The 25,753-nt window shown below is 38.4% G+C and overlaps 1 protein-coding gene and 1 long non-coding RNA gene across 5 annotated transcripts in view; one reads left to right on the top strand and one right to left on the bottom strand.

The window, feature by feature from the left end:
• GREM2 (gremlin 2, DAN family BMP antagonist) overlaps positions 1-25,753 on the top strand; it is a 110,734-nt gene that overhangs the window by 81,529 nt on the left and 3,452 nt on the right. The window lies entirely within an intron of this gene.
• LOC123585198 lies at positions 17,487-25,752 on the bottom strand. Of its 2 annotated transcripts, none has more exons than XR_006705975.1 (3): positions 25,198-25,752; positions 23,798-23,896; positions 17,487-17,717 (listed from the first exon to the last, which is right to left on the bottom strand). It is a non-coding gene; the product is annotated as an uncharacterized LOC123585198 (long non-coding RNA). The 2 variants fall into 2 exon arrangements; XR_006705976.1 differs by lacking the exon at positions 17,487-17,717 and adding an exon at positions 23,300-23,394.

The raw sequence follows: 25,753 nt of genomic DNA, 5'->3' as shown, positions 1-25,753 counted from the left end.
ATGTGGGAACGACAATTAGAAGCACATTGGAACACCACTTTTTAACCTATGACATTGGCAAAAATCTAAATGTTAACAACACACTATGTTCGCAAAAAAATCTCGTCACCAAGAATGTAAGTTGATTGGCCTCTAAAAGGGGCTGTTTAGAAATACCTATCAAAATTAAAAACACACATAACCTTTGACCCAGCAATTTACTTCTAGCAATTTATATTAAAGGTGAAATTACATATATTGAAATAATCCATGTGTGAAACTTTTCACTGGCATCCCGAATATATATGCACCCTGCATATAACGTTTCACTGGCACCTTTTTTTATATAAAAAAAAAATCTAAAGGAATATCAATAAGTTACTAGTTCAATAAATTCTCATAATGCATTTAATGAATTATGGTGTGGATCTCCCAAATAGTGAGACCTCTCTTTATGGAGAGTTACCGTTATAGAGGTTTTTTTAGGTCTATTGTTAAATGTCTCCCCAAAGAACATTTGGGACTATCTGGGGGATATTTTTTGGTGTTGTGTCTGTGAGGGAGAGAAGGGCTGCAACTCGTATCCAGTGGGTAGAAGCCAGGGATGCTACTAAACATCCTACAATATACAGGATAACTTCCCCCCGCACAGAGTTATCCAGTCTAAAATGTCAATAGCGCCAAGAAGGAGAAATCCTGCTCTAGAATAACGATCAGAAACTGATGATATTATATGCCTATTAGGTTAAGAGAGGGATGACAGAAACTCTCCACTCTGTTCCATTTTATTACATGCTTATATACGTACTATTTATTTTAAAAGAGTCATTGTTAAAAAAAAAAAAAAGTCATTGTTGGATCTCCAAAAAAAAATCTGTAGGGGGTGTGAAAACATTTTTGATTTTACTCATTTGGTGTTTTGTTCTTGAGTCCTCTTGTCCCTTGGAAAGTTTCAAGGACATATGTATTGATTGTTTCAACATAGATGGAATGTTCACTCCTGGAAAGGTACTTCAAACAATAGAGTAAAACAGGAGAATGAAGTTACAGTGTATTGTATCTGGCCAAACAGGCTTTGGTCTTAGCAAACACCGGAGAAAATTGTAACCTAAATTACTAGAAGTTACAAATGTGTAAGTCAATGTTTTCTCAGGGGCAAGGACAAACATTCCTATACAAGGGAACTGATAGGGCAGAGGTGCCTTTTGATTAGAACTCCTGACAATGGTGCCTTTAGAGGTTAAAGGACCTATAAAATTTTCTCTGGAATCATTTCATAAATCTACTGTAAATTTTCATTAGTAGTCATTCCCGCTCCATGTCACTGCTAGATACTGACAGAAAGGTGTTAAAATTGTATTTCCCATTAAAACTCTACCTTCCCGTTTTAATTACTACTGTTCCAAAACTGCTTTATCAAAGTAAAGCATTCAACAGAGCCTTGAATGTGTCAGAAGCCAAATTCACTGTGATCAAGGTAAGACTCTGCCCAGAGTATTATTTATGGCTTTCCTTGACAAAGATGTTCCACAAGTCTGTGCTTTATATTTACTTTTTATTTTAGTTTCAACACTTTCTCAATCTCTCTCTCCCCACCTCAGGATTTTCTGTGACATTTCAATTATTGTTGTAGGATTAAAAGTATATTTAAAAACACATATCACACACAAATATATATATATCACTTATATGAACAACCCAAGGTATAATAAATATTACCAGTCTTATCAGTTTGTTTTCTGTATTTATGAGTCTATTTCTGGTTTTGTTGGTTTATTTGTTCAGAAGGGGTTAAGAGTTACAAACTTCCAGCTATACAATAAATAAATCATAAAGATGAAAAGTATAGCGTAGGGGATATAGTCAATAATATTGTAAATATCTTTATATGGTGAAGATATGACTATACTTATTGTGGTGAGAATTTCATAATGTATAGAATTGTTGAATCAATAGTTGTACACCTGAAACTAAAATAATACTATATGCCAACTAAACTTCAATTTTAAAAATCCAGTCCTCCACTTTTATTTGTAAGAAACCTGATTGAATTGCAGTATATATACTTCCTTAAGGATATATCTTCTATCCTTGAGGATAGAAAGAGTTGGCCATTGTAAGCACAATATGAGAGATCTAAAGAAAACTCTCCATTGTGAATGGATAATATTCTAACAGATGTCATTAATACATGATATCCTGTCATTTGTGCTTCCTTTGGGATACTTCCTGTCTTTTTCTGTTTCATATTTAAAATAAATGACATTTATAAACTGCTTCCATCACTCACAATACCGAGTCAGGAAAATATGAAGCCTTTGTAACTCAGAGCAGAGAAACCAGAAGAGACTAAGGGACTCAAAGACAGAACTTAGTGGGATCATAAACAAAGTTTACCCAAACTACAGTTATATTAGGAGTCTATTTTGGTACTTTATTCTACTTTTCCTGCTTTCCAAAAAAAAATATGAAAGGATGCTGAAGCAGATTGTTGATTCTAAGCTAAATTGAAAAAAAAAAACTTTTTTGTTCACTAATACAAAATATTATACAAAAAAAAACCTTTTAAAAGAAATATATATGTGAAAAAATAATTCCTCCTCTCAATGAATTTAAAATCTAGATGGAAAAACAAAACAAAACACTTTCATGAAAGTGTTTTGTTTTCCATCTAAATATCCATCCATGAAATATCTGCTTCATGGCTGTACCTCGAAGCAGCTAATCTGCAAGCATTTCACTCTGTCCCAGAGTCTCACCCAAGTGTCACTGCTTTTGAAAACAAAGTCAAAAGCAAGGTAGGTATTCTGCAGCTTGGATTCCTGTGTCTGAAGAATGAACAAGAAGATCACTAGGACCCACTCCAGTTTTAAGACATGACACCTATACTCAAAGACTTTAAGAGCAAATTAGGGAAACTGAACATAAGGAAAATGCAGAAATGGTGATGAGATGAGTTGCCCCCCCCCTCCAAAAAAAGAGACTAGGAGAACCATGCTCTTGGGATATACACAAAAAATGTTTTCAGAAGTAGGTGAGTTCAAGCTGGCTTTTACAAATTAGAAAGCAACTTCTGACAACCTGTTGATGACCTTTTCATAAAACATTTTTAAGTCTTTTTCATTTTGCTTTAAATTTATTTTATGGGAAAATGGAAATACTTCGATTATATCATCAAAAACAAGAAGTGTGCCTTTCTGTTTCCAGAACGTACTAGACAAACACTAGGATTAACTTTAGGAGACCAAGAGAAATTGAAAGGTAAAGGAAGAAAGACCAAATGTGGTTTCACTTTTTTTTAAGTGTCAAGTGAATACCATATATGCTAATACCCAGCTTATCTTGACCTAAAGTCCAAAAATAAAGAAACTTAGTATGATTGGTTGGTTTACCAATGAGAACAAAGAAATTTTATTTTTGGAAATGGTGATCATAAAAGCTAGGTCCTATTATGAGGAAAAATAAGAAAGTGAGAAAATAAAGATGGCAACTAAAATGAAAAGGAAGGAAAATAAAAAATGAAGAATCTAGAAGAGAGACATGATAGAAGAATCCATCCAGATAGTGACACAAGCAAAAAGCTATTATTTTGGTCAGGGAGAGAAAAAAATACCAATTACAATTATAGCCCCAACCTAAGAGCATTGAGTGTATGAGCAAATGACCTTATTCCCATCACTAACTTTTGTTTTTCACATACTCCTAAGATGTGAAATGTACATTTGGAAAACTTAAGGGGTGGTCCTTCAATTTCAAAAAATATCTGCTTTTTAAAAGAATGCATTGCAAGAGTCTTTCATGTAGTGATGAACTTTTAGCTTTAATACATTTAAAATGAATCAATTTCTAAAATATGGTTTCGACCAAGACAATTATCTCTTGAAGCTGACAACCAGTTCTCTTCCTTCCCCAAACTCAGGAAACTTGAAAAAGCAAAACACCATCAACACCACCACTTTATTGCACTCCGAAAACCCACAACAACACTGGTCTTTAGAAGTAGCTGACATTCTATCAAGAAATAAATTAATCAGGGGGGCACCTGGGTGGCTCAGTCAGTTGGGTGTCTGACTTCGGCTCAGGTCATGATCTCATAGTTGGTGAGTTCAAGCCCCGCATTGGGCTCTGTGCTGACCGCTCAGAACCTGGAGCCTGCTTCGGATCCTGTGTCTTTCCCCCCTTCTCTTTTTGTCCCTCCCCCACTTGTGCTCTCTCTCTCTCAAAAATAAATAAATAAATAAATGTTAAAAAAAAAAAAGTAAATTAATCAAGAAATAAAAACATGCTGTCCTAACATAAAGACAGTCTCTACTTTGAGAGTTTTTATTTTCCAGTTACCATCCAGTAATGCTGTGCAATCCATGCAATTTTTTTTTTTTAATCCAAAGCCTCTTTTGACCAAAAGCACAAATTTGGGGCAGGATCAGAGTGAAATATGTTGCTACACAGAAAGATGTTTCTCTTCGTGAAATGGATGTTTCTGAATGTGATATAGTTCTTTGGTCAAAACATAATTTTTGAACAGAGCTAGTTCTTATAAATTCATCTAGTTAGCAATCTAGAAACTCTTACACTTCAATAGTTGACATTGACCTTCAGACATGGGAAGAATTAATAGCTAAAAAGTGAAAAAAAGGAAAGGACACATTTCTCTCTACATAACATAGACCTTTCAGAATTGTTGCCGAACCTTTAGAGAAAAAGCAAGTACATCTAGCAAAATTATTGACATTTTTCACCATGAGTTAATTAGCCATGTCTCTCTGATGGCTGAATTTGACAGGTGATAATACTTCAAAACTGCAGTTTTCATTTCTTCAAGAGCATCTCTCTATTCCCTTGCCTTCCAAGAATGTATAGACCCTTGAAAAGCACAAGTAAGTCAACTACCGCCTGAATTAACTGGGAAAAACTGACATCTTTAGATACGTGAAAAACAACTCTTTGGCTTATGTGAAAGGAGTTTAACAGGCATGTTTTGCAGGAATGATGATATTTTGTTCTCAACACTGTGAAAGGGAATAGAAAAAAACATTGATGACAAAACCTGCTGTTTCATAAGGTATCACCTTCACTGTCTTGGCATCTCTGAAGTATCTTTGAATGATGCTACATAGGATTTGGGTTTTTTAAGGTAAGGGTTTATGTAGTGGGTCTATGTCACAGGACTCTTATTTTCTGCTGGCACTAGGTATATTCCTAGCTATAATGTGGTATTTCAGGATTTAAATTGCTTTCAACAAATTCATAATTAAAAATAAATCAAAGAATTTATCTTGAAGAAACAGTTGCCATCCAGTGTTAACCAAGGGCACACAAATGGGCCCCAGCAGATTATAAATGTGCTGGATAATCCCCTTGGAAATAGAGGGCAGCCAGGAGAGCCTGGAGCAGACAGTTCCTGAATTCTCTGCCTCTGAGTGTGAACACTCAGAGAAAATTAAAAATATGGGTCTCCTTATACAAAATTTACTAAGAATTTCAAAATAGCACAATAAGTTCCTTCCATTTTTAATATTTTGTGTTTTTTTATATCTAAATGATAGAACTAGAAGGACACATTGTTAAACTATACATAGGTAAAGGAAATTTTCATTTTTTAGTAATTGTGGTATATTTGGAAAGAGCAAGGAACATTTTGTCAGACATAAATTTGAACCCTGGCTCTTAATAATGATGGAGTTTCAGTTTCCTTAGCTGGTCATAGATGAAGAAACCATGGTACAAGGAGAGTTCAAAACTTGCTCAAAATCTTACCAATGGAAAGTGTTGGCAATGGCATTGCAACCCAGACAGCTTGGTTCCAGGGCAACCGTATCACTGCTTAACCATCATCTTCCCATATATGTTGCATAACTGGATCATGTTGGACACTTGATCATCATAAGAACAAAAATAAAACCCACAATTCAGGCCCAGATTTGAGGCTCAGTCACTATACGATGACTCTTCTATACCTACAGTTTTCTAGGTCTCTGACATTCAAACCTTGAAACTTTTGCATTTTTGGAAAATAATATAAACCAATTGTTTTTATTTTTATTGCTTAAATCTAGACATATGATTCCTAGAAGCAATTAAAGCAATAAATAAAATAAATAGATCAATCAATAAGCAAATCAAACAAATTAATCAACAAATCTTTTGAGACACAGTAGATGGTACTATATCTAATTGAAATCCTTATGAAAAATATTTTCTGCCAAGATGACCCCAAATGTATTTTTTCAATTTCTTCATAGATGCTCTTCTGATGCCACTGTTTTAAAAAATAAAAACAAAAATCAAGTCCAATGAAATCCCTAAGGAAGATAAGTAAACTTAGGGAACAACAGTGTAAAAATAAAATCACGACTATCCACTTAATGCCTCATTTTGATAATGAGAAAACAGACTAGATTTTCGTTATCAAACATATTGATTTATTATACAATTGCTGATAATTGTGAATTTGCAGATTTGACCTGGGAATACTTTGTAGCTCCCAAAGAATTGCTATTAAGAGTCAGGGTTGGAGAGAACTCAACGACCTTGATTCTAAAGCAAACTTCTCAGAAGTCCATGGAGCACACTGGGGGCAGCAGTGGGGAGACTGCATGGGAGGTCTACCATAAAGGCTTAGATCTTTCTCATTAGAAGAAAGATCCATGATTTCAGTGACTGAGATCTAGAAACCTTTAGGAGCCAGAAGAGTCATCACCTAGTAATTTAGCATCAACTCTGTGGTTTAGTGGTGGTCTTTTTCATGTTTAAGAGGGGGAATTGTTCAAACAATATAGTTGGTTTGAAATACATCCAGGACCAATGCAAACACCAAGTGGGCTGCCCAGAAACCACACATTGTTTCCTTCAGACAAAAGATAATGATGCACTAATGAGTTTTACCCTTTATTGCCCTCTCTGGAACACAGCCTCAGGAAGAAAACCCACAAAACAAAATTGTTAGTCCCAAAATTTACAATATTATGCAATGACCCCTATCCCTTTTTCTTTAAGTGCTAGTAGTTGTGTTGTTAAGTATTTGTGTTGTTTAACTCATAAATCCCAACCTCGTATAATCTCAAAAGTGCCCTCCCAGAGAGAGAAAGGAAATGAGTAAATGAGGAAAAATAATAAAAGCCTTGCTGATATAGAGTACCTCCAAGGGACTTAAAGCGCTTCTGAGATATTATCTTATACTAATGTCTTTTGACCTTATCAAAGGGGAGGTAACAAAAATTAATACTTTAAATTATTCAGGGGGGAAAGTGAGGCAAAAAGACATTGGACTAATAGGCCCATTTAATAAAAAGCATTTAATAAATAATCAAAACTGTGAGTGAAGAAAAAGTTAAAATTCAGTTGGTTGGACCTGAAGATTTATAGGATAAGTTGGAGTCATTCGTTGTTGTTTCAGTGAAGAACAAGCTTAATGGCATCACTGCACACACATACACTGAAACAATCCATAACCTTTCCATAACCTCATAATCTGCCCCCCCCATTCCAACTACCACCTCCTTCCTATGTGCTCATGCACAGCAAAATTCCAAAAAGTGTTGTCTATAGCCACTGTTCCTACTTCCTCATCTCTCATTTTCTCCTCATCCCTGTGTAATGTGGCCTCCTTTTAAAGCATCTCCACTGAAATAGCTCTTGTTCAGTTGACAGTGGCCTCCGTGTTGTCAAATCCATGGACCATTTGTTGTTGTTGTTGTTTTTCTTTTCACCTACTTGATTTCAGTAGCATTCCAAAGAGTTAACCACTCCCTCTTGAAACATCTTCTTCTTTTGTCTTATGTGACATTTACTCCTCATTTACTTTATTCACCTCTGGCTGCTCCATTTCAATCTTTTTTGCTGGTTTCTCCTTCTCTGCATACCTTTGTAAGGCAGGAAGGCCCCAGAGTCGTTCTTAGCACTCACTCTTCTCTAGTGTCTGCCTAAATATGCTTATCTGTGTGCCTGGCTTTGAACACCATCTCCCCTTCATTGTCACATCTCACCTTTAGACTCATTAACAACTTAACTGATCCTTTCCATTTGGTTGTCTACTAGACGTCTCACTTCACATGGCCAAAATCAAATCTTTGACTTCTGACCTAAAACCAGTTTTCCCTTAGTCTTTTTTTATTTCAAGAAATTTGCTTCACTCTCAAATCTAGCCAAATATATGTTGTGTTGTTCTCATTCTCAAAACATGTCTCAAAACCATTTCCTTCTCTTTTTCTCTACCACCATTACTTCTCATCTAGATTATCCCAGTAGCCCCCCAAATGGTCTCCAAATTGCTTTCTTACTAATATACTCTCCTGTCTTCACAGAGCAGTTTTTAAGGCATGAAATTATAGCATACCACTTTGCTACTTTAAACCCTGCACTGGCTTCTCACTGAACATACAATAAAGTCCAAACATTCATTGTAGTCCAAAAGATCATACATGATCTGGGCCCACTTGCCTCTTCCCCATGTCTCAATACTGTCCCTCAGCTCACTAATCACTAGCCACACTGGCATTTCTCTTGCAAGAGCATGACAAGCTGTCCTCACCCCAGGCTGTTCCCATGCGAGCTCTTCCCTCTTTCCAGAATTCAGAGTATCATTCCTTCTTGGACTCAGGTTGTATGGCCTCCTCAGACAGGCCTTCCCTAACCACTCAATCTAGGGACACCACAGCCAAACCATTTTTTCTCCCATCATTCTGGTGTTCATTCTTCATAGGACCTCCTGCTATCTGAAACTTAGTTTTGTGTCACTTACTGTGTCACTGTGCACTTACCTGTGCACCTTCACTAAATGTAACTTCCAGGAAAAGTGGAACTATGAAATAACAAATGAACTATGAATTTTTAGATGAGCATTTTAGTGAGTATTTTACTAAGTATTTCGGATGAAAACTTTATATGGAATGATTAAGACACTTTATTTTTTTACATTCTTTTCACGTTTATTCATTTTTTGAAAGAGTGGGGGAGGGGCAGAGAGAGAGAGGGAGACACAGAATCTGAATCAGGCTCCAGGCTCTGAACTGACAGCACAGAGCCCGATGCGGGGCCCGAACTCACAGACCGTGAGATCATGACCTGAGCCGAAGTCAGACACTTAACCAACTGAGCCACCCAAGCACCCCAAGACACTTTATATACACCACTTGCATTGCTTTTTAAATCAATGTGTCAGGTAAGAAATGTAGTGCCATTAGTAAGGAGCAAAGTAATTGCAATTGTTCGAAATTCTTATTATTAAAGCCCTCTACCTATAAGTTTCGTAATAGAAAGCTTATGTACAAAAAAACCAGAATCATCAGTAAGGCTTGTTAAAAGGTGGATTATTGGACCCCAAAACATCCCATCTCCTCCCCCAGAGTTTCTGAGTCAATAGATCTGGGGGATGGAAGTGAGGGACAAGTTCTAGAACATCCCCAGGTGATATAAATGTGGCTAATCAGGGAACCGCATTTTATGAAACTCTGATCAAAATGTATCTGTAATTAATTGTGAAAAGAGGAAAAGGGCCCTAAGGAAGAAAATAGGAAATTTTATCCATAATTTCCAGAATTCTTCTACTAACCTATTATTGAGTTACCCAGAGAAATCATTTGTAAAATATTTTACATTTATTTTAATATAAAAGGATATTGTCCCATTTGATGTCAAGACTCCTCCTTTTATTTTTTATTATTTTTTAGTTTTAGTTTTGAGAGAGAAAGAGAAAGAGAACATGAGCAGGGGAGAAGAAGACAGAGGGAGAGAGAGAGACTCAAGCAGGCTCCATGCAGACCCTGCCACAGGACTTGATCGCATAGCCCTGGGATCATGACCTCAGCTGAAATCTAGTCAGATGCTCAACGAAGCCACCCAGGCACCCCAAGACCCCTCCTTTTATTACTAGATATTTATTGAGCACACATATAGACACTTCATACTGATACTCTGCTCACATGTTTCCTTTATTCTTCACCAGCAAAGTCTTCTCCTGTATTTATTTGAAGTGAACCTCCCCCAAATAATGTTTTCTTCTCACTGTTCTCCTGTGTAAGATCTTCAAAATGTCTATTATATTAAAAAATCTTTGACATGGTAAACTGAGAAGATAGTAAGTCTATCAAAGGTCATTCCTCTGCTTCTGCTCAGCCCCTGTCACTTCTGTGGGCTCTTTCACTGGTCAGTTCTGAACTATTGGTTCCCACACTCATTCTTATCAAGGCCTGCAACAGCTACCTCAACCATCTGTCCCTGGACCAAGACACTTGATTTCCTAAATAAATGCTCAAACCCATTAAATTTTAGAGTCCAGAGATCTCTGTGTGATACTCCAAAATTCACATACTCAGGTAAATACTTACAGCAGTAATACTTACAAAGTTGAAAATTGGGACACAATCTAAATGGAAGAATAATTAAGTACACTGAACACATGTATTAGAAAATTCTACAGTCATTGAAATTTATTTGTATTTCTCTTTAATGTTTTCTGAATTATCCAAATTTTCTAGAAGTATAAAACAGAATTTTTGCAACCATATGAAAATATTATTTTAAAGACAAAAACATTGTTTAAAAAAAAAAGCAAATTAACGTGAGTTATACATAATGCTATTTTTCACCCAAGGCAGACATCTCTTTTATAATGTCCTTGAAGGGCAATCATGGAACTTTTATTTACGTATGTTCTCAGAGATAAAGTATTTAATGTGCTATAAACCTATTCATGTACTTTTTTTTTTAATGGTTGATTTTTACTGATTTAGATTTTAACTATAAATGGAATTTGTTGAAGACATTGTTTATTTTAATTTCTCTGCTATTTTTTTAAATTAGGACAAAATTCACGTACTATAAAATTAACCATTTTAAAATGCACAAGTCGATGACATTTTAGTACATTCACAAAGTTGTGCAACCACAAGCTCACTCTAGTTTCGAAACATTTTCATTACCCCGAAAAGAAATCTTGTTCCCATGAATTAATAGTCCCCCATTCCCCATGCCACTTCCAGCCTCTGGAAACCTCCAATCTCTGGAGTTGGTTCCTTTGCAGGCCTCTGCATGCATGTGAAAGCCAACATCCACTACATCTGAATTGCAGTGGCCGGGTCCCTGGTCCAGACCCTCTCACCTGGGCCCCATGCAGGGATTTCTCCCAACATTAAGGTCCATGGAGCTTCAGAGGCCACAGTACACAGGCGTGAGAGAAAGGCATCCTAAATGGAAACATACAGCACAATTACTTGCAAATCATCTCCCTCACATCTTCCTGTCACAAACCATTAAAGAAATCCTCTACTCTAAACATGGGGAAATTGCTCACAGAATGAAGAGATGTTAGATCTGAATTTCAATTAACTTTAACACTGATTGCTCCATATCACTGGATTAGTCTCTAGTCCCTATTAATGAAGATATAATTAATGAAGTTTGCCCTGGGCAATGGACCAGAACCTAGATAATTATATTTTAGACAAATAACTTTGGCTGTGTTTTTCAGAATATGGAATGGTTATTACAAATGCTATTTCTCAGATTCCAGCCCAAATCTTGAGAATCAGAACTCCTGCAGTATGAGGTCCTGGGATCTGCATTTTTAACAAGTTCCCAGGTGTGTCTCATTTATAGTGAAGTTTGAGGACCACTTATTAAAGAAAAAGAGTCCTATATTGAATCTGTATTGAATGCAGATAGTAGATATTGTTAATAGAACTTGCTCTATAGAAATATGTGCCAATACTTGTGTTTGGAAACAATACACTAGAAAATATTCGATAAGCTTGACGTAAGGTATAACTGGCTTTATTTGACGTTAACAAGAAACATTCTCTAGAATTACTTCAAAAGTTCAGTAGAAGTCTTTTTATTTACATTATTTATAATTAGGGTGATCCAAGAAAAGATCTAAACAGAGAGTTATAAAAAGCAGAATGGACACCAAACATATCATGAGAACATGTGCACTCAGTAAATATTTGCTGCCTGAATGGTACACTTAAAGTTACTTTATTTCCTAAATAAAAGGCAAAGGACTGATTCCTAATCTCTCAGGCTTTCTTCTTTCTCAAATATCAGTTGTATTATGGCTGTTTGAATATTAGCAATTATGACATCTATAATTTCTCTAAAATATTACCTATTTGTTCATTTAGTCAATAAATATTTATTGGTCATTTTCTATATGCCAGGACCCATGCTAAGTTCCAGGGATATGGTAGTGATCAAAACAGACTTGATATATATTCTGATGGAGACTTCCACTGAAGAGGACTAGCAGCTTAGGTGTTTGGGGAGAAGATTATCTGAACATCAAGGAAACCTTAGGAAAAGTACCAGGAACCTCAGTCACAGGCATCAGCTTGGCACTTGCCTCATTTTGTTCAGCTTTTCAGGTGATATTGGTTGGGTTGCTGATGTGGTTCAGAAAGTAATTTCTGTCTTTCCCAGTTGGTCCTTTTACTCCACTTGGAGTACACTGTTAAATATTTGGACGGTTAGATGAATTACTGCTTACCAACATTTCAACGTACAGACACCAGAATCTATTACCTATTATCCTCACTGCAATCTTGCTCCCACCCTATCAAGTCTCTAAAACTCCTCCAGCCAAGACTGATGAAACATCAATCCAGTGAACACTTCTCAATCTTCTCTCATCTGACTTCTTAAAGCCTAGCTCTACCCTTCCTCTGCCTCCTTTGTAGGTTTCCTCTCCTCAGTGTCTGGAAAAGCTTATATCCCAGAGTTCCACCTGCAGCCCACTTCACGTCTTGCTCTACCCCTGAGTGATCTTATTACCCCCACATAATGGTATCACTTCAGATCTACACTGTGAGGCCCATCTACCAGATTGCTCTTTTGAGCCATGGAGACTCCTTTATCATTGCCAGCCAGCTCTTCCTCTCCTATTCTCTGTCATGGGAAAGGCAGCCTTTCATCATCTTCCTGTTGCCTGAGGCAGATACCTGGGTTTCCCAATCTTCCTCATCCACATGTCCATTCAATTACGACAACATGCTAAAGTTCAAATATCTGAAATGTTTCCTTCTCTTCTAATTTCATTGCCCCTTAGTTCTGTCCCACTTGGTTTCTTTCATGGATTACTCCAACAGCTCACTAACTAGTCTCCTACTTCCAGAGTCAATGTGACTTTATCTTTATTTATCTCATTTCTATCATGAAATTGATATCTTATTCATCTTTATACCCCAGCCCCTAGGAAAGTGCATAGAACATGCATAATGTTCAATGAATGAACAAACCAATTAATGTTTATACCGTTAGTAAAAGTATTGCCTATTATAGGTGTATAGAGATGGGTTTGCATATTAGTATTCATTTTAAATAAGTTTTTCATACTTTTTTTTTTACTTTTCCCATGACTCCACATCCATTGGCATAAGTCTTTTGGTTGTCTTGGTTATGTTTGTTTTCTTTGGTCAAAGCCTTAAATTTACCCTTTCATTGGTCCGAATTCACTATCAGTTGTCAATAGGAGCTAACATGAAAAAGGCAAGGTGCATAAGATTTAACAGCAACTGAACCAGACTTCTTGTTTCAATGAAATTACTTAATACGGGACTTTCCAGTCCTCTGTGGACCCACTAGCCAACAGAGTGTTTTGAAAAACCATCAGAAAAGAGAGGCTGCAGAATTCAAGAGACTGAGCGTGTGAATAGAAGAGAAACAAAGTCTGAGATCTTTCTTCATAACATTTACTTGGGGACATAAAATTTTTATGTATCACAGAATTCAAGAATAAATTATTCTTCTTGCCCAGTATCATTAACACAATTCTAATGCTTAGAAGTAGTAATATAATAATATACTTAGTGTACCAGTCTATAAACATTTTTAGTTCTAAATCTATATAAGCTCTCACAGTCTTTGACATCTAAAATTTGCAGGGAATATCATTTAAAGAATATTGCAACACTGATGTTTTAAAATTAGATTGTTACAATACTTTTTAATGTCTCCAGAGGAATGTAAATAATAGCTAATTACCATAGCTATAGTTTATGCCCACTATTACACATTTAAAAAAAAATACATGTAGAAACACTTCCTGAAAGGAAATTTTACATCATTTTTCCTTGAATTCATATGTCTTTCTAGTTTTCCCCATAGAATTTATCCTGTTATAACACGCTTTATGTTTAAAAGTCTTTTCTTTTCACATTGTCCCTCTTTTTCTGTGACCAAAAGGTACATATGCAAATTTTAATTCTCTTGTTGTAAGCTTTAAGTATTTAAATATTTTCTGCTGATTGTTTACTCATTAGAGTATAGAATAGTAGTTGATCAAAATAGCGTAAGTCACAAATTAGTAAACAAATTATTAAATACAAAAAGGTAAATTTTAATTATTTACCTCTGTTAAAAAGATGCCCCATACATGGAGACTTACTATTTTTATTTATAATTTCATGAATAAATACTAGTTATTGCCAGGAAGAAACAAGATTCAGCAAATCAGCAGAAAAATTTCTACCATATAGTGTGTGTGTGTGTGTGTGTGTGTGTGTGTGTGTGTGGTTATATTATGTGTACAATTTATGCTAAAGAAATATGTTCACAAGAAAAGGTTGTAATAGAAATGTGTTTTCTAATAACAATGTCTCAATTTCTTAAAACCTTTCAAACTTATTTACATGTAAAATATCACATCAACAAAAAATTATTTTTGGTGACAGATCACCCAACAATTTAGGTCTTCCTTCAGGGTTGATTTAAAGCAAATTATTGGAAACAATCTGACATGGAAAAGGATCTATGAAAATGACTTTTACTTTTTAGTGAGAGCACCAATATTTAGAATTGTCTTTTCACTTTGTACCCTGGAATCTTTGTTATACCCCAAGCAATACAACACAGTAGAAGCAGGGTGGATGAAAGCTGTCATTTCCTTTTGTCAAGGGGGGGGAAGGGACACTGATAGAGGCAGGACGCAGCGGACTTGCCTGTCCCATTGCAGACACCTTCAGTGTAAAGACAACTCCGAGGGCAGATCTCTGAGAAGAGAAGGAACAAATGGAGGTTGAGAATTTGAAAATTGCTTCCTTCAAAACCACCCTTGAACACATACCTCTTGGAAAGACTTTCTGTAACCCCCAGGACTGTACTTCTGCCGGTTGGAAGATGAGAGATGCCAAAAACATTAGGTCAGTGGCAGAAAGTACAAAAAGAAGTGGGCAACAGTTTGAAATAAAAAGAGAATAAGGACCCCCAAAAATATAACTACTGAAATGTAAGCAACAGTTTATTAGATTGTAAAAAAAATTATTCTACTTTAAAAAGTTATGTTGACTTCTGATTTTGATAGCCTAATATGCATTAAATCATCATGATTAGAGTCTTGCATAAAAAGGATCATTACTACTGAAAAGTTAACCCAGTTTCAAATTCTTCTTTATAGTTTTTGAAAATAGGGGCACCTTGGGGCACCTGGGTGGCTCAGTCGGTTAAGCATATGACTTCGGCTCAGGTAATGATCTTGTAGTTCTTGAGTTTGAGCCCCACGTCAGGTTCCATGCTGACAGCTCAGACCCTGGAGCCTGCTTCAGATTCTGTGTCTCCCTCTCTCTCTGCCCCTCCCAAACTTGTTCTTTGTATTTGTCTCACTCTCTCTCAAAAAATGAATAAACATTAAACATTTTTTAAAAAATAAGGACACGTCGGTGGCTTAGTTGGTTGAACATCCAACTCTTGATTTGGGCTCAGGTCCTGATCCCATGGATGGTGAGACTGAGTACCACGTCAAGCTCTAAGCTGACAATTTGGAGCCTGCTTGGAATTCTCTCTCCCCCTCTGTTTCTCTGCACCCCCCACCCTTTCTCTCTTTTTCAAAATAAATACACCAAAAAAAAATCAAAATAAAAACATTCACATCTATACCAGTGTAGCTAAAACCCACAAAATCATTCAATCTTTCATTCATTCATACACAAATAGGCGTTTAAAACTATTCTGCAGACCCACCACAAGTCAATATGGAAACAAAGATTAAATATCTTATCTTCCAATAACGTACACTCTAGTGAGGGAAAGTGTGCAGCAAATAGCCATCCAGTGCCCTGTGGTTGTAATGAGACAGGTATGATGGTGGCAGAAATGAAGAATACAGGAAACACAGATGGTGTCACAAAGGAAGTGGCATTTGAATGAAACTTAAATGCCCAGTGGTGGTCAGAGAAACAAAAGAAATAACTGTGCAAATGTTTGCAGGTGGAAAACAGCCTTGCATGTGGTAGGACACAAAGTTTTGTGTGTTTCAAGCATAAGGCCGTATTGTGAGGGGATAATGTGATAAGACTGGAGGAGACAGAGATCACAGAAGTTGTATACACTGTGCCAAAGACTTTGAATTTGCACATGATGGGAAATCTGAAAAGGGTTTAACTGAAAGGGATAGACAGATCTGCATGTTAGGATGTTCATGCTGATAGGATTCTGGAAGGTGTATGTGAGTGTGAAGGCAGGAGGCCAGTGAGGAGACTGGTGTAATATTCAGGTGATGAGCACCCGGACCAAGGTGGTAACAGCAAGGTTTAGCAGTGAGGCAAGAAAGACAATAAGGTCTTATTAATGGATTTAATATGGGAGAAGATAGGATACTCTCCATACCCAAATAAAAGTGATTTAAATACTAAAGAGTTTATTAACTAACAACATTGAAGTCCAGATAAGCAGCTCTAGGGATAATTAATTCAATGGCTTTCCAACATAATCAAGAATCCAACAGCTTTCCATTTTGTGCTTTATATGGCAAAGGTTTGACGTTCATCCCATGCTGTATCTTCATGGTGGCTGCCGAAGCACCAGTGATCAGATCCTTGTGTCACCACAACCCAGACCAGAATAAGTTCTTCCAGCATGTCTCTTTTTATTGGGGAGTAAAACTCTTTCCCAGGGGGTTGTTTCTCACATTTTGTTACTCACTGACTTAGACCTAGCAACTCTGTGCTCCGTGGTATGTGGAAGCATCCATGAAGAACCTGGGCTCCAGCACCTGAACAGCATCGTGCCTCTGGCTCTCAGGCGGTAAATCAACGAGAGCCTGCCCTAACTCTCATCTCTCTGGCCTGGCTGAAAGGATAAGTGCTGTGCTCTTCACTGAGATAGTAACTTTCAGAAGAGATGAGTGAGAAAATAGGATGAGATTTGGAACACATAAAACTTGAGGTGCCTACAGAGCATCCAGGGAATATTTGGTGGAGTCTGGGAATCATAAGCAGATAGCAGCTGGTGGCTGAAGTCGGCACAGATGAAATTCTTAGTAGGAATGTGAGGAAAGAAAAATAACAGGAAAAATCCCTGGGGAACACTAACCTCTAAGAGGAAGCCAGAGAGAGAAAAATCAGTAAAACACATCAAAAGACTAAAGAGAAAGAATAAAAATACTCTTGTCGTGAATTCCAGAGGAAGTGAGCAGGGGGTACACAGTTTTGTGAGGCTTCGGTACATGCTATGTCCCACTGTTATGCACTGTCACACTACAAGTGAAACAAAGTAGCTGGAATTAGAGTGAACAAGAAAAGTTGATGGGGTGCTTGGGCAACATGCTTTTTATTTTGCTCAAAGCATTTTGGACAGGTCACTCTGTTTTTATGTGTACGCTGATGGAAAATCTTTACCCTGCTGTCAAAGACGTGGAAGCCTGTTGTTCTAGAAGCTCATCCTGAACACACAAGGCTGTCCCACAAGGGCTTGAGGAGTGCAGAATTACTGAAGTATGACGGATTCCTTGAACCACAGCCTAAAATCTTCATCTGAAAATGATAATAATAATAATAACAACTATGATGATGATGATGATGACGATGAAGGTTCTGCTTAACGGCTGCAGAGAATAATGTCACTGGCTATAAAATCTTTAATAGATTGCTCATAATTTCTTCCTTCCTTTCAAATAAAACTCATGGTCCTTTTCGTTCAGAGAGTTCTTGGACTATGACTGGATCTCAGTTCCACATTCCTCATAACAGAAACATGGAACGGGGGGTGGCAAGTGCCTTTAACACCATTTTACAGGGGAGAACCCAGAGAGGCTTAGGAGTGAGTCACATAAGGTCATGAGATGGGCAGCCTCAGGCCCAGAAACCATGTTCTCACTCCCATCCCCAAGTGACTCTGCTCTAGAGAAAAGCAACTGTGTGTGGATAAGCTTATAGCTTTCAAAGAGCTTTCCCATCCGTTTTCTTATTTAACTTCATGCTTTGCTGCCATCTTGCCTCAGTGTTACATTTCCCAGACTGAGTTCATCCCAACAATTTTTTCAAAGATTAAGAACCCTGATTACAAATTCCTAAATGATACACTTGCTATCCAGAAGTCAAAGTAAGTAATGACAGTATCGTTTCTTCTTTGGTTGAAAACCTTTTTTCATTTTATGAAAACATAATATAATTTTTCCAGATGAAATTAAACTTCTCCTGGAACAAAATGATAGTCAGTGTTCCATTCAGGCAATTTCACTTGGAAAAGTAAATGAATCCATTTGGATTTGAAACTTCTTTTTTTTTTTTTTTTAAGATTTTTTAATCTTTATTTATTTTTGAGAGAGAGAGAAAGTGAGCGGGGGAAGGGCAGAGATAGAGAGAGACACAGAATCTGAAGCAGGCTCCAGGCTCTGAGCTATCAGCACAGAACCCGATGCAGGACTCGAACTCATGGACTGTTGAGCCAAAGTCTGACGCTTAACTGAAAAAGCCACCCAGGTGCCCCTGGACTTCAAACTTCTGAGTCATGTGGGTTTCCCTGATCATTCTGCTTTGAAATCATAAGCCACTTCCTATTCTTCTCATGACAGTTCAGATTTATTTGACAATAAATTTCATATTAAAAAAATAAAAATAAATAAAAAATAAAAATTCAAAAAAAGAAGATTTATAGTTACTACTTCTTATTTTTCCTTTCCTAATATTTTAATTTTCCTCCTTTACTTAGAATAAGTTGCAATCACTCCCTTTCAGTGTACAACTACAGTATTTGAGCTCGGTGATCAACTCCCTTATAATTGGAAGAATGCAACTTAAAATAATAATAAGACATCATTTCAAATTTTTCAGATAGGCAAAAGGAACTAAATCGTTAGCACCAGGTGTTAGCAAGTGTGTGTAGGAGCAGGGACTCACATATTACTCAGGGGAGAGAACACTGGTATAAGCACTTGAAAAGTAACTTAGCAAAACTTAGTCGAGCTCAAGTTGTACATATCCCATGACCCAGGATCTCCACTTCTCAGTGTCTCCTCTAAAAAAACTGTGACAGGTGGGCACAAATAAACATACACAAAACTGTTCAGTGCAGCATTGTTGGTCATAGTGACAAAACAGAAGCAACCTCATTGTCCTTCAATAAGGTGAATTTATAAACTGTTATTTACGATTCAGCAGTGGAGGTGAATAGATTCCTCCTAAAAACATCTACATGTGTAAAATTTCAAACACCTATTGTTGAATTTAAAAGTTGCTCAGAAATTTTTAAACATTAAAATAAAATAAAGTTGCTCAAGAAGAGTATAGTATATATATGAAGTACATACATATATATATATATATGTACACTTGATATGTGAAGGCCAAACATGTGCACAAAAACATGCCCTCATACACAAAACATAACCCGTAAACATGGAAAAGCATTACTAGGAGTGATATAACCAACTTTAGGATGCTGGTCCTTTCAATGAGTGTAGAAGGATAGGAGGACAACACTTTAGTATCACCCATATTGCTTTATTTCTTTCAAAATTGAAAGCGATAGCAAAACAAAGAGGGGAAATATTAATATTGTTTTAATCTTGGTGGTGGGTAGAGAGAGTTTATTATATGTTCTAGCTTGCCCTATGTTTGAAATATTTCATAGTTAGAAATTTTAAAATTCAGCGCTACTTTTCTTGCAGAAGAGAACAAAGATAAAAAGAAAGCAATGACTGAATTGGGAGAGAAAAAGTTTGGAACAGGATTTGGCGAAACTTTTCTGTGAAAGGCCAGGCAGTAAATATTTTTGACTGGTGGGCTCTACCATCTCTGTCCCCACTGCTCACTCTGTTTTTGTGACACAAAAGCAGCCATAAAGAAAATGTAGCTAATAGGCACGGGTGTATTCAACGTGACCTTGTTTACAGAAACAGACCTCAGGTTGGGGTAGGCCCACGGGCCATAGTGAGCTGCAGATTACAGTTGCTGAAAGCAAGTGGTTTTAGCAGACAAGCGATCTAGGCTAGGAGGAGGAGGCCTGAGCCAAGGAATATCCACCACTAGTTGGAGAGCTCAAGCACAGCCTCCCAGCCCAAGAATCCATGTCGAGATGAAGTACATTTGGCTGTTGAGGGGCTAGTAGTAAAATTCACAAAAATAATCTCTAAATGCTAACCCTGTTGGGGGTTTTGTTTGGAGTTTCCTGTTTGATTTGGATTCTGTTTTCACTTGGGCCATGGGAGCAACTTTGTCTCAGATGTGTGTGCTGGTATTCAGCCTTGGGTGCTTCCCTTCAACCTTCCAAGGATATCCTAGAATTCTCAGGTCACAGAAAACGTTCGGGCCGCATCCTACCTTCCACTAATGCACAGCTCTGTACTGTCTTGACTCGACCTCTAAAACTCAATAAGGTCACTCTGGGAGTGAGTTAATCAGCTTAACTGAACCCTTGGCCTTTGGTCACTTACATACACCTTTTGGCAGGGAGGATTCAGCACTGCCACGGCCTTTCCTAGAAATTAGGAAGCATTATTGCTCAAGCTCTTATTGTACAACCCTTGGACGCTTCTAGGAAAGGTTGACAGAAGGGGCCAGTTATTCTTTAGCTGCCTACATACTACCCTGGTCTGTGTAGCCCCTGTTCTGATACCAACAAAGGCCAGGCCCGGGGGGTGTTACTTAAGAAGAAAGTGCTTCTGGGGCGCCTGGGTGACTCAGTCGGTTAAATGTCCAACTTCAGCTCAGGTCGTGATCTTGAGGTTTGTGAGTTCGAGCCCAGCGTCGGGGTCTGTGCTGACAGCTCGGAGCCTGAAGCCTGCTTCAGATTCTGTGTGTCTCCATCTCTCGGCCCCTCCCCTGTCTCTCTGCCTCTTAATAATAAATAAACGTTAAAATTTCTTTTAAAAAGTCAAAATAAAAAAAAAAAAAAAGAAGAAAGTGCTTTTGCTACCTCTCTCTCTCCACAGCCTACTCTGACCAACCCCGCTGCTTAGCATATCAACATTTATGGTCCTGGCACCCCTTGCAAATTTATAACTTTGTCAGGCCACAAGGATGGTTAATAAAACCAGCAAGATTTATTTACGAGTTTCTTCTGAGACAAGCCCAACACAAGATGTGAGGGTAAGATGAAAGATGTTCATGCAAACAACGAAATGCAAATTGTATGCATTTCTCTGAGTAGCAAAGTGCTCCAAGGCAAAGCTGGAGTCTGGAGTGCTAAATTCAGGACCTGGTGGGGCCACCGACATGTGTGTGCAAGTGTGTGTGAAACAGTGAACTGAAGAAAGAGGCATGCCTGTTCTCTCCTGAGGAACCCCACACACTTAAGGGCCACTGTAGTATCGACCATGGGCAAAACCTGGCTCAGAGCCTTTAGTGTGCCCTTGAAGTGAAGAGGATGCAGCCTAACAGTGGCTGCAGCAAATACCTCTTGCCTACTTACCTGTCCTGACACTGAGATTGCAGATCCTTGACAACCTTCCTGTTGCTATGTGTGAAGGAGTATAAAGATATGAGATGGAGGAAAGGAAAGAGAGGAGCTTGGGCTGATCCCAGTCACCTAGCTATCATCAGCCTCTTTTCTTGGTCTTGAAAATGGGAGATTTGCTTTTCTTCTTAGGTTCTTAGGAGGCATAACTTCTAAGGGTGATTGCCAGATGTTTTGAAAATGTTTCCAAGTGTTCAAAGAATGCATGCTGTTAGTCATCACATCGAATACTGTGACCCTAAGGGGTTTTGCCCCAAATTGATCAGAACATGTTTTAGTTCTGTTCTCCCTGACAACAGCTAGGACCTGTTGAGTGAAAGCATGCATTTTTTAGCCTATCAGAGATGCATGTGAAGCTGTTCCGGAACTAGGTATGGAGGACCAGGGGTGACTCTGTAAATCTTTCCTGGCTGGGACTTACAAACTTTTGGTTGTGTTTACTCAGAATGTTAATAATTTTGGAAGTTATTAAAATGGAACCAACATACTTTCTTTTTAAGAGACTATTGAGATCACAAATCATTCTGCAAATATAATAAGCTGTGTAAGTTGAATGAGTCCAATACTCAATTGCTTGCCATGAGTCTGCTAGAAGCATGGCCATTTTAATATGACAATTCGTGTTGGAACTAAGGAGGCATGAGGAAAGTCCTTTAAAAATTCGGCCTCATAATTTCAGTAATTGCACTGCACAAAATGTTTTTACAAAAAAAAGAAAATCTTTCCCTTTTTCCCCGGTCTGCTCTAAATGTTTTTACTTCCCTTGCCTCTTGTCATTACATTTATCTACCTCTGCACTCTTGTCAGTGTCACTGCCTGGAAGAATGTTATTTGGAATTTAAGCCACCCATTTACCTGTTACTTCCTGGGCATCTCCTGCTCCCTCTCCAGGAGGAACTGATGCTCTTTCCTTGTGCCCCTACCCCCTGGGGGCACTGGTGCCAATGGAAATCACCCAAAGCATTTTTTTAAAATACAGATCTCAAACTCCACCTCAACTCTACTGATTCAGAATGTTTTGGGGTGGAGGTGAGGAATCTACATTCTAAAGCATCCCAGTGATTCAGATGTTCTCCGTCCCAGGATCACCACCATGGAAACCTATGCCATTGTGTCTCTAAAACTATAGCACCGTCAACTGCATGCCTTTCTCTAACTTCTAAATTGCAAGCTCAGGGGCGCCTGGGTGGCGCAGTCGGTTAAGCGTCCGACTTCAGCTCAGGTCACGATCTCGCGGTCCGTGAGTTCGAGCCCCGCATCGGGCTCTGGGCTGATGGCTCAGAGCCTGGAGCCTACTTCCGATTCTGTGTCTCTTTCTCCCTCTCTGCCCCTCCCCCGTTCATGCTCTGTCTCTCTCTGTCTCAAAAATAAATAAACGTTAAAAAAAATTAAAAAAAAAATAAATTGCAAGCTCATTGAAGGCAATGAAATGCATGGCATTCATGGTTCCTTCAGCACATATTTATTGAGTACCTATAATGTACTAGGCATTGTTCTGAATGCAAGACATACAATAATGGAAAATAGGCGGTCCTTCCTTCTTGGACCTTAAATCGAGTTGGAAAAGTCAGACAATGCAAAAATCAGTAAGATTATTCAATTCTATAGGATGCTAAGTGCCATGGAGAAAACCAAGGCAGGGATGAAGGAGACAATGAATGCCAGGGTTATGGTGAAGTTACCTATTAAGGCCTCACTGGGGAGGCGATAATTGAGCAAAGACTTGAAGACTGTAGGAGAAGGCCATGCAGATATCTGGGAGAAAGGAAAACATAAGGCTTTAGAGCAGAAAAATGCCACATATGTTCTGGAAACAGAAAGGTGGTGAGTGTTGCTGGAGCAGAATGAGCAAGGGGGACAGTGTAGGTGATGAGGCCCGTGAGGTAACGATGGGGACAGCAGATCTTGTCAGGGCTCATCTGACACTGGAGGAATTTTAGCTTTGTCTCTGTGGGAGGTGCTGGAATTCACAAGGCTTATTAAAGTTTATTCCAGAATAAATACTCAACAAAACTTGATGAATGAAGGAATTCTCTGCTAGACGATTTGCAAAAGCCTCTTGTGGCTTACACTTAGACTAATAATAATGACATAAAGAAATATTTTAGCATAGATATTTTAACACCACTATTTTTAACAATGAGATAGGTATACTCACCTAGAGCTAGCATGCCTGGAGCTAGGATTCAAATACTTCACATACTGGCCATGTGATCTTGATAAGTTGTGAAGCCTCTCAATGCCTCAGTTTCCTCATCTATAAAATGGGAGAAATAATAATAGCTATTTCGTAGAATGTTGATGATTAAATGTGCTTATACATGAAAGGAAAATGTAAGAGCAATGTGTTTTTTTTAATGTTTATTTTTGAGGGAGAGGCAGAGAGAGCCCACGAGAGCAGAGGAGGGGTAGAGAGCAAAGGAGACAGGAACCGAAGTGGGCTGTCCTCTGTGCTGACAGTGGAAAGCACAATGCGGGGCTCCAACTCACGAACCCTGAGATCATGACCTGAGCCACCTAGGCGCCCGAAGAGTGATAGGTTTTGAGCGCCAATAAATACGAACTATTACTATTAGCAGAAATATATTTAAGACATTGATAATACTTCAGAGAGTTAATATACTTACTATAAATTTTAGCCATGATGTTTAGGCCTGTTATGTAATTAGTATACACTCTACAACTATATAATTTTTATGTACATATAACTACATGCCGTTTTGTACATGTTAAAAGGGTGTACGTGTTAAAGGGATGAGGGTCTCATGCAGTTCTACAAACGCTAAAATACCCAGGGAGGCGATGAACACATGTGAGTATGATGGTGAGGATGCCAAGGGTGAAGAAGGAACCAGAGGTGTCAGGATATAAGAATCATCTCTACTGAGAGGTATTGCCGTCCCTTGAGGGTATTAATGTAAATATCACAATGGAAACTGTGACCTAAACTTCAGAGACATCAGTTTGCTTCCTACAAAACATGTTTCAAAGGAAGTTTTCTTCCAGCTCCCATCCCTGCACACTTGTGTCACCAGGCCCTAATATACAGACGGAAGATACAATCTATTGCCTTGTCTAAGGCAGTTTTAACACAGCCGTCGTTTCTTAATTCACAACTGGGAAGTGGTTTCCACTATACGAAACTAACTCATGACTCACTTGAATTAACTTGGGTATCTTCGTGCAGATGTGAAATGTGATTTTTTTTATTCAGAGCAATTAACAGAGGTGTAAATACTAGTTTTCCTAATCTGGGGCCATTCCTAAGTTTAGTACTCATTATTTATTTATTTATTTAATATTAATTTGGGGGGAGAGCACAAGCTGGAGAGGGGCAGAAAGATGGGGACACAGGATCCCAAGCAGGCTCCAGGCTCTGAACTGTCAGCACAGAGCCCGAAGGGGGCTTGAACTCACGAACTGTGACAGCATGACCTGAGAGGAAGACTGACGCTTAACCGACTGAGCCACCCAGGCGCCTCCCCGCCCCCGCGCCCCCCCCCCCCGCGCCCCCCCCGCCAGTACTCATTGTTAAGAAACTTGTGGAACCGTACCCACCTTTCCTTTACTTTTTGTTAATTTTCTTGATCATATCCATGCCTAGGCGGTTACTTTCGGTGGCTCTGGAGGCAGATGCCTGGCTCGAAATCCTGGGACATTCTTAGCCATTGTGTGACGTTGGGCAAATTACTCAATGTCTATGGGCCTCAATTGCCTTCATTACAAAGTAGGGCTACTAGATGCCACTCCAATCTACTGTTGTTTTGAGAATCAAATGAGGTAGACGCGTGATGCGCACAGCGTAGCACTGAGCAAGTACTAAGTGAAAATGCAGTAACATTTATTGACTATTACCGGCACTCCAGCAAACTGGCTTGGGCTATTTTTGACAACCTTTGCTTTTTAATTCTTCTGTAGTTGTCCAACGTGTGTTCGTGTTCTAACTACTGGCACTGTCTCGCCCCCGTCTTGCCTGCGGGGCAGTATTTAGGACAGCGTCCTTGCACTCTCCCCTCCAGCGGCCCCACCTGACTGCAGCCCTTCTTCATGAAACCACGAAGACCGGCTGCCCGCCAGCACCCGCCGTAGACGCCCCCTCTAACTCTTCTCTCGT

The sequence above is a fragment of the Leopardus geoffroyi genome, chromosome C3 (genome assembly GCF_018350155.1).
Source record: "Leopardus geoffroyi isolate Oge1 chromosome C3, O.geoffroyi_Oge1_pat1.0, whole genome shotgun sequence".
NCBI lineage: Eukaryota > Metazoa > Chordata > Mammalia > Carnivora > Felidae > Leopardus > Leopardus geoffroyi.
This window is presented reverse-complemented; position numbering and strand designations above follow the sequence as displayed.